Below are 7,491 nucleotides of genomic sequence, written 5' to 3'. Positions count from 1 at the left end.
AAAGATAACAGCTTCTTTAAAAATAGAATTGACCAAATGCAAAAGTTAACTAAAGAAAATAATTCCTTGAAAAATAGACTCAGGCAAGTAGAGGTTAATGACTTGAAGAGACATCAAAATTCAGTTAAGAAAAATTTTTTAAAATGAAAACTAGAAGGAAAATATGAAATACCTCATTAGAAAATAGTCATTAGAAATAAAATTAATAGGAGCCAAGATGGTGGCATGAGATCAGCCCTTCCTAGAAGCTCTCTCCAAAATATTCCAAAAATCTTAAAATTATGGCTCTAACTAAATTTTCAAGAGACATAACCCACAGAAAGATCTAGTAAGGCAATTCTCCAGCCCAAGGTAACCTGTAAGATCTTGGGAAAGCTCTGTTCCACAGGGGTGGAGGGGGCAGCAGCACAGTCAGGAATATCACATCAGAATAAAGGTGTCCCATTCTTCCAGGAACAGCCCGATGGGCACCTGGGTCCCAGGGAGAACCAGCTCTGGCAGCAGAAGCAGTTTCCTGACCTGCAATCCAGGGAACACCAAGCACAACTTGGAAGTTCAGTGGAGAAACCTCTGCCAGTGTGAGTGCGAAGCCCAGGTCAGCATGGCCCTTCTCAACACAGTTGTGGCCATCAGCACAGCCCAGATTCCTCATCCTCCCATTGCCATAGAGCACCATTCTAGAGCAGAGGAGTGCATTTGTGGTCATCCACAGACCAAAGCACAGACCAGGAGAGTAGTCAGAGCCTCTCATAAGACCTTGAAAGAACTGAGGTCCTTGCAGGGGTGTCCCAATAATACTCAAAAGCTCAGGAAGCATCCCAAAACCAGAGCACAGGCTGGGTAAATGAGTAAACAGCAAAAAAAAAAAAACCCAAAAAACAAAAAGGAACCTGACCATAGACAGTTACTTTGATTCCATGGAGGATCAATACACATTCTCAGAAGATGAGAAAAGTTCCAGCTTTTGCATCTATATCCTCTAAGAAATATAGAAGTTGATCTCAGGCTACTTCAGAGCTCAAAAAGGATTTTGAAAATCAAGTAAGGGAGATAGAGGAAAAATTGGGAAGAGAAACAATGGAGATGTAGAAAAAAATGTGAAAACTAAGTCAACATCTTAGTCAAGGAGATTAAAAAATGCTGAAGAAAAAAATACTAAAAACTAGTTCAGGTCAAATGGAAGAGACAGTTCAGAAAGTTAATGAGGAGAAAATACCCTTAAATTGCAGAATTAGTCAGATGGAAAAGGAAATAAGAAAGCTCTATGAAGAAAACAAATCCTTTAAATGTAGAATGGAGCTAAAGGAAGCTGAGGACTTTGTCAGGAATTTAGACACAATAAAACAATATCAAAAGAATGAAAAACTAGAGGAAAACATGAAATATCTCATTGAAAAACCAACAGATCTGGAAAACAGATCCAGAAGAGATAATTTAAAAATTATTGGGCTACTTGAAAGTTATGAACAGGAAAAGAGACTTGACTTAATTTTTAAAGAATTTCAACAGGAAAATTGTCTTGATATCCTAGAAGCAGAAGGCAAAACAGTAATTGAGAGAATCCACTGATCTCCTATTAAAAGAGATCCAAAAAAAATAACCCCCAGGAATATTTTAGCCAAGTTCCAGAACTCCCAGCTCAAAGAGAAAATTTTACAAGCAGACAGAACAAAACAATTTAAATATTTTAGAGCTGCAGTCAGGATCACACAGGATTTAGCAGCATCCACAATAAAGACTCATGGGACTTGGAATATAATATTCTGGAAGGCAAAAGAGCTTGGAATGCAACTGAGAATCAATACCCAGAAAAACTGAATATCCTCTTCCAGGGGAAAAGATGGGCTTTCCATGGAACAGATTATTTTTTTTTAGTAGGCATAGCTAAATCTATTCCTTTGTTTATAAAAAACAAATCTATGTGGTTGCCACAGCAGCTGCCTGGGTCCTCTGAACAGACACTCGAGTGTGAGTCTTCACAAGATGATCCGTGAATTCCTGATACGGAGACTTCGTGAACACAGTCTCCTTCCACAGGTCTGGGGTTATATAGTTGTATGTTTTAGAGATGGCATCAAAGGTAGCTTTAGCAAAGTTGCCCAGAATTGCAGTACAGCCTCTAGCAGAAGTGTAGCAGTCATCAATTCCAGCCATCATTAGGAGCTTCTTAGGCACAGGAGCAGAAACAATGCCAGTACTTCTAGGGGCGGGGATCAGGCGCACCAGAACCGATCCACATGGCCCAGTGACCTTGCAGGGCACTGTGTGAGGTTTGCCAGTCTTGTTCCCCCAGTAGCCACGTCTCACAGGAATGATGGAAAGCTTGGCCAGAATGATAGCACCACGAATTGCTGTGGCCACTTCCTTGGAACACTTGACACCCAGACCAACAAGGCCATTGTAATCACCAAATAGCCACAAAAGCCTTGAACCTGGTATGTTGTCCAGCTCTAGTTTGTTTCTGAACAGGCATGATCTTCAGAACCTCATCTTTCAATGAAGATCCCAGGAAGAAATCTATGATCTCAGACTCCTTGATAGGAAGCGAGAAAAGAAATCTCTTCCAAAGACTTGATCTTCATGTCTTTGACGAGGCGGCCCAGCTTAGTGACAGGAACCCACTCCTTGTCTTCGGCCTTTCCTCCCCGGGCCCCGTGGCTGCGCCCGCAACCTCGACCACAGCCCCGGCCCCTGCCTCAGCCTCCACTGCCAAAGCCACCGTGGAATCCGCCGCGAGCTCCGTTGCCCCGGCCCCCGGGGCCTCCCGCTCCTCCTGCAGCACCGGCGTTGTCCGCCATTTGGTGTTCGCTGGAAGTAGAAGGGAACAGATTAATTTCAAGTGTTCCTGTTGAATTGGCCAGAGCTGAACAGAATATTTGATCTTCAAGTATAGGATTCAGGTGAAGCATAGAGAGAAGCATGGATGAGAAGGGTAAATTATAAGGGATTTGATGATGAACTGCATGTATTCCTGCATGGGAAGATGATACTCATATGAACCTTCTCATTTATTAGAGCAGTTAGAAGGCACAGGAGGGAGCTGAATTTGAAGGTATAATAAATTGTAAAAATGGAGTCAGTGGGGGGAAAAGGAAATGTACTGGGAGAAAGGAAAGATAGAATAGACTAAAATATTTTATGTAAAAGAGTCAAGAAGGTAGATAATGGGAGAGGATAGTCAGAACAATTTTCTTTTTTACTTTTTGTAAGGTGGTAGGATTGAATGGCCTGTCCAGGACCATGGAACTGGGTGGTTGCTGGGTTTCTGGGGGGGGGATGTAGGCTTAGGGCCTCTTGGCCCCAGGGCCAGTGCTCTGTCCACTGTACCACTCAGCTGTCCCACAGCACACGTTTGAAGAGGGGACAGAGTGAAAGGAGAGAGAAAATATAATTGGTAGTGGGGAGAAATGAATGGAGGGAATTACAAGCAGCAACAGCAACTGCGGAAAAATATGGAAGTCATTTCTTGGATGCTGTTATGAAAAAGAGTGTGATCCACCCCAGAGACAGAGCTGATGGTATTGGAACACAGACTGAAGCACATTTTTTTTCTTTCTTTCACTTTATTTCTTGTGAGATTTTTTATTTTGTGGGGGAAGGGGGAACTATGTTTACTCTTACAACAAGATTATTTTAGTACTATATATATATATAAAGAAAAAAGAAAAAAAAATAAAATACCTCATTAGAAAAACAACTGACCTGGAAAATTGATCTAGGAGAGATGATGTAAGAATTATTGAACTATCTGAAAACCATTATCAAAAAAAAAGCCTGGACAACATCTTTCAAGAAAGCATCAAGGAAAACTGCCCTGATATCCTAGAACCAGAGGGTAAAATAGTCATTGAAAGAATCCACTAATCACCTTCTAAAAGGGATCCTAAAATGAAAAGGCCAGGGAATATTTAAGCCAAATTCCAGAATTATGAGATCAAAAATTCTGAAGGTATCCAGAAAGAAACAATTAAAATACCAAGGAGTCACAGTCAGAATTATTCAGGATTTGGCAGCAACAGCATTAAAGGATCAAAGGGCCTGGAATATGATATTCCAGAGAGCAAAGGAGCTTGGGTTACAAACAAGAATCAACTATCCAGCAAAAGTGAACATACTTTGGGGTGGCTAGGTGGTGTAGTGTATAAAGTACCGGCCCTGGATCAGGAGTACCTGGGTTCAAATCCAGTCTCAGACACTCAATAATTGCCTAGCTATGTGGCCTTGGGCAAGCCACTTAACCCTGTTTTCCTTACAAAAAAAAAAAAACCTAAAAAAAAAGTGAACAAACTCTTTCAGGGGAAAAGATGGACATATAACAAAATCAGTGACTTACAAATTTTCCTAATGAAAAAACCAGAGCAGAACAGAAAATTTGACCTTCAAATATGAGACTCAAGAAATACATAAAAAGGAAAACAGGAGAAAAGAAAAAGAATGTTATTCAATAAAATTAAAATAATTACATCTTTTTTGGGGTTCTGCCCCTCTAAATTTTGGCTAGTCATAATTTGTTGGGTTTTGGTGTTTTGGGAGGAAGGAGTTTCCAGGAAATGCTGCCTTCATGACTCCGCCCCCAGGAATTCTTTAAAAATGAGGTCAAGGCTCTTTTCCTGAATCATGACTTTCAGATGTCCCAATAATTTTTAAATTATCTTTTCTGAATCTGTTTTCCAGGTCAGTTGTTTTTTCAATGAGACATTTCACATTTTCTTCTAATTTTTTATTCTTTTGGTGTTGAAGTATTATGTCTTGATTTCTTGTAAAGTTAGCAGCTTCCTTTGGCTCCATTCTACATCTGAAGGATTTGTTTTCCTCGGAGAGCTTTCTTATCTCCTTTTCCATCTGGCCAATTCTGCTTTTTTAAAGCATTCTTCTCCTCAATAACTTTTTGAACTGTTTTATCCATTTGACCTAAACTGGTTTTTAACATGTTATTTTCTTCAGCATTTTTTTGGATCTCCTTGACTACATTGCTGACTTCATTACCTGCATCTCTCTCATTTCTTTTCCCAATTTTTCTTCTATTTACCTTATTTGATTTTCAATATCTTTTCTTAGCTCTGTCATAGCCTGAACCCAACTTCATTCTCCTTGGGATCATAGACAAAGTATTTGTCAATGGTCAGGTTCCTTATTTTTTTCTGCTTACTCATTTCCCCAGCCTGTGCCTGGTTTTGGGGTGCTTCCAGAGCTTTTGAGTTTTATTGGGACACCCCCACAAGGACCTCAGTATGTGAGGCTCTGACTGCTCTCCTGGTCTATGAATGACCACAAGCACACCCCTCTGCCACTGGGCTGAGGTGGGGGGGAGGTGCCTGTTCTATGGGGGGGCCTAGACTGCGATCAGGATCTAAATGTGGTCAGAGCCCCAGAGACCTGTTCCAGGGACAGAGGACAGACTTCAGAAGTCTCTCTCCTCTCCCTTACCTTTAGTGGGCTGAGCACTCAGCTGCCTAGAGGGTTCCTGTTGGCCAGCTCTGTGGGGTCTGCTTCCATTTCCTGGATCTAGGCTGCCAGCCACGCTAAGTGCTGCACCCATGCCAAGTGCACTGATTGCTGTAACCATGCTCAGGGCCTGGGCTTTGTGCTCATTCTGGCAGAGGCCTCCCTCCTGATCTTCCAAGTTGTGCTTTTCCTAACCTGGGATGCAGGTTAGGAAACTGTTTCTGCTGCCAGGAGCCATGGCTCCCAGGTGCCCTGGGACCATTCCCAGAAGGCTGAAGTTTCTTCACTCTGGTGGGGGCTGCCCCTCTAACCCTGTGGAAAAGAAGTTTTCTACTGTTTTTCCAGGTTACCTTGGGCTGAAGAATTGCTTCACTGGATCTTTCTGTGGGTTCTGTCTCTCGAAAATTTAGTTAGAGTCATAATTTTAAGGTTTTTGAAATATTTTGGAGAGAGCACCTAGGAGAGGCTCTTCTCATGGTGCCATCTTGGCTCCTCCCCCAGAAACCCCTTGAATCTTATTTTCATCATATTTGGCTCAAAGAAGGAATAAAACATTCACTTAGCTGGGTTTAGAAATTTACCTTACTCTAAAGGGAATTAGGAGGCAGAAATGGAGGGAGAAGGGAGTTTTCCTTAAAATGATAAACATTATCTATCTAAAAACCACCAATAATCATTATTGTTGAGTCCCAGTTCAGACACCAATATGTAGAGTTCCTTTCTGGATTCCCTCAATCTTTCCCCAGGTGAGCTTTGGAGGGGCAGGAGACAAAGAAGACAAGGATGACAAGTTCTCCAAGATCCCCAAGTATTCCATTTATTCACCAGAATACAAGTGCTTTCCAGTCTCTAATCCACTCCCATTCCCATGATACTTAGTAAAACAAGACTCTGGCACTCAAGGACATCAGGTGAAGATAATTTATAGTGCTCCCATATACAACAGTCCCTAACATATCCCCCTTTTTGTCTTTTTTTTGAAACAAAATTATTATATAATGAATGCCACATAAATTGTAAAAAAATTCAAAAATAAACATGTCAATGGTAAAAAGCAATATTCCTAAATTCCTTGAAATACATTTTATCCCCAACTTATAAAGATTACAAAGTTTTTCTTTTGCCAACAAAAAACTTTTCAAAGCAATTAAATTCAAAATTCAAACTAAAAAGAGTAACAATTAACTTTACCTAACTATTTCAGAGTTTAGATCCTATCACAAACACAGAAAACAATTCTCTTGTATCATATTTATTAAGCTGAGATTGATACCTGGCCAGTACCAGATCTCAGAATATAGAAACATTCTCCCACCTCTCCAGGACAGTGATAAAATGCCCTACAGATGTTCAAAAACACACACACACACACACACACATAACCAATCAAGACCATCAATAGAAATATAAGCCATAGGCATAGACTTCATTTGAAAGACAAAATCCAAATTTCCCAATCCCAGAAAAAATCTTCTTCCCCCTTTTTTCTTAACTAATGAACCATGAAGCTTCCCAATCAAGTCTATTGAAAAACAGAGTTATTGCCCACCCCCCCCAAACCAGGAAGAAAGTTGGGGGTCCCTTTATTTCTAGAATAAGTTTCTGGAGGGGTCTTGTCCTTTTAGCCCAGCCTGCATTTCATCTGAAACAAAAGCTTGAGTTTCAAAGTTCCAAAGAGGAAACTTTCCCTTCTCCCTCCCACCTCCCTCCCTCTGCCCAGGGTGGGAGTGGCAGAGAATAAGGGAGAGCATTTGAGATTACTTGAGTTGTTGACAACAATTTGGAGTTGTTGCATTTTCTAAACAGTAGTCAACATCATTACAAACTGTCCAATTGCATATGACATTTTTGCTCTCAACAGAGGAAGTGTAGTTAGTGTTCAGTTCACAGCCCTCTAGTGCGGGAGTAATGGCCATGGCTCCGCTGGCTGTAGGTTGAACAGTGAAACTCACTGTGGCTTCTGGAGTGAAATTCGTTGTAAGCGTCAGGGTCTTCAGCAATGACGAGAAGTCTCTAAAGTTGCCCACAGCTTTAGGGGTTTGGATC

The 7,491-nt window shown here is 41.1% G+C and overlaps 1 pseudogene; it reads right to left on the bottom strand.

The window, feature by feature from the left end:
• Nucleotides 1-1,847: 1,847 nt before the first annotated feature.
• LOC141498503 (small ribosomal subunit protein uS5 pseudogene) lies at nt 1,848-2,798 on the bottom strand (annotated as a pseudogene).
• Nucleotides 2,799-7,491: the final 4,693 nt, after the last annotated feature.

Source organism: Macrotis lagotis, chromosome X (assembly GCF_037893015.1).
Source record: "Macrotis lagotis isolate mMagLag1 chromosome X, bilby.v1.9.chrom.fasta, whole genome shotgun sequence".
Taxonomy (NCBI): domain Eukaryota; kingdom Metazoa; phylum Chordata; class Mammalia; order Peramelemorphia; family Peramelidae; genus Macrotis; species Macrotis lagotis.
The sequence above is the reverse complement of the archived record's forward strand: the minus strand, read 5'-3'. Positions and strand labels throughout refer to the sequence as shown.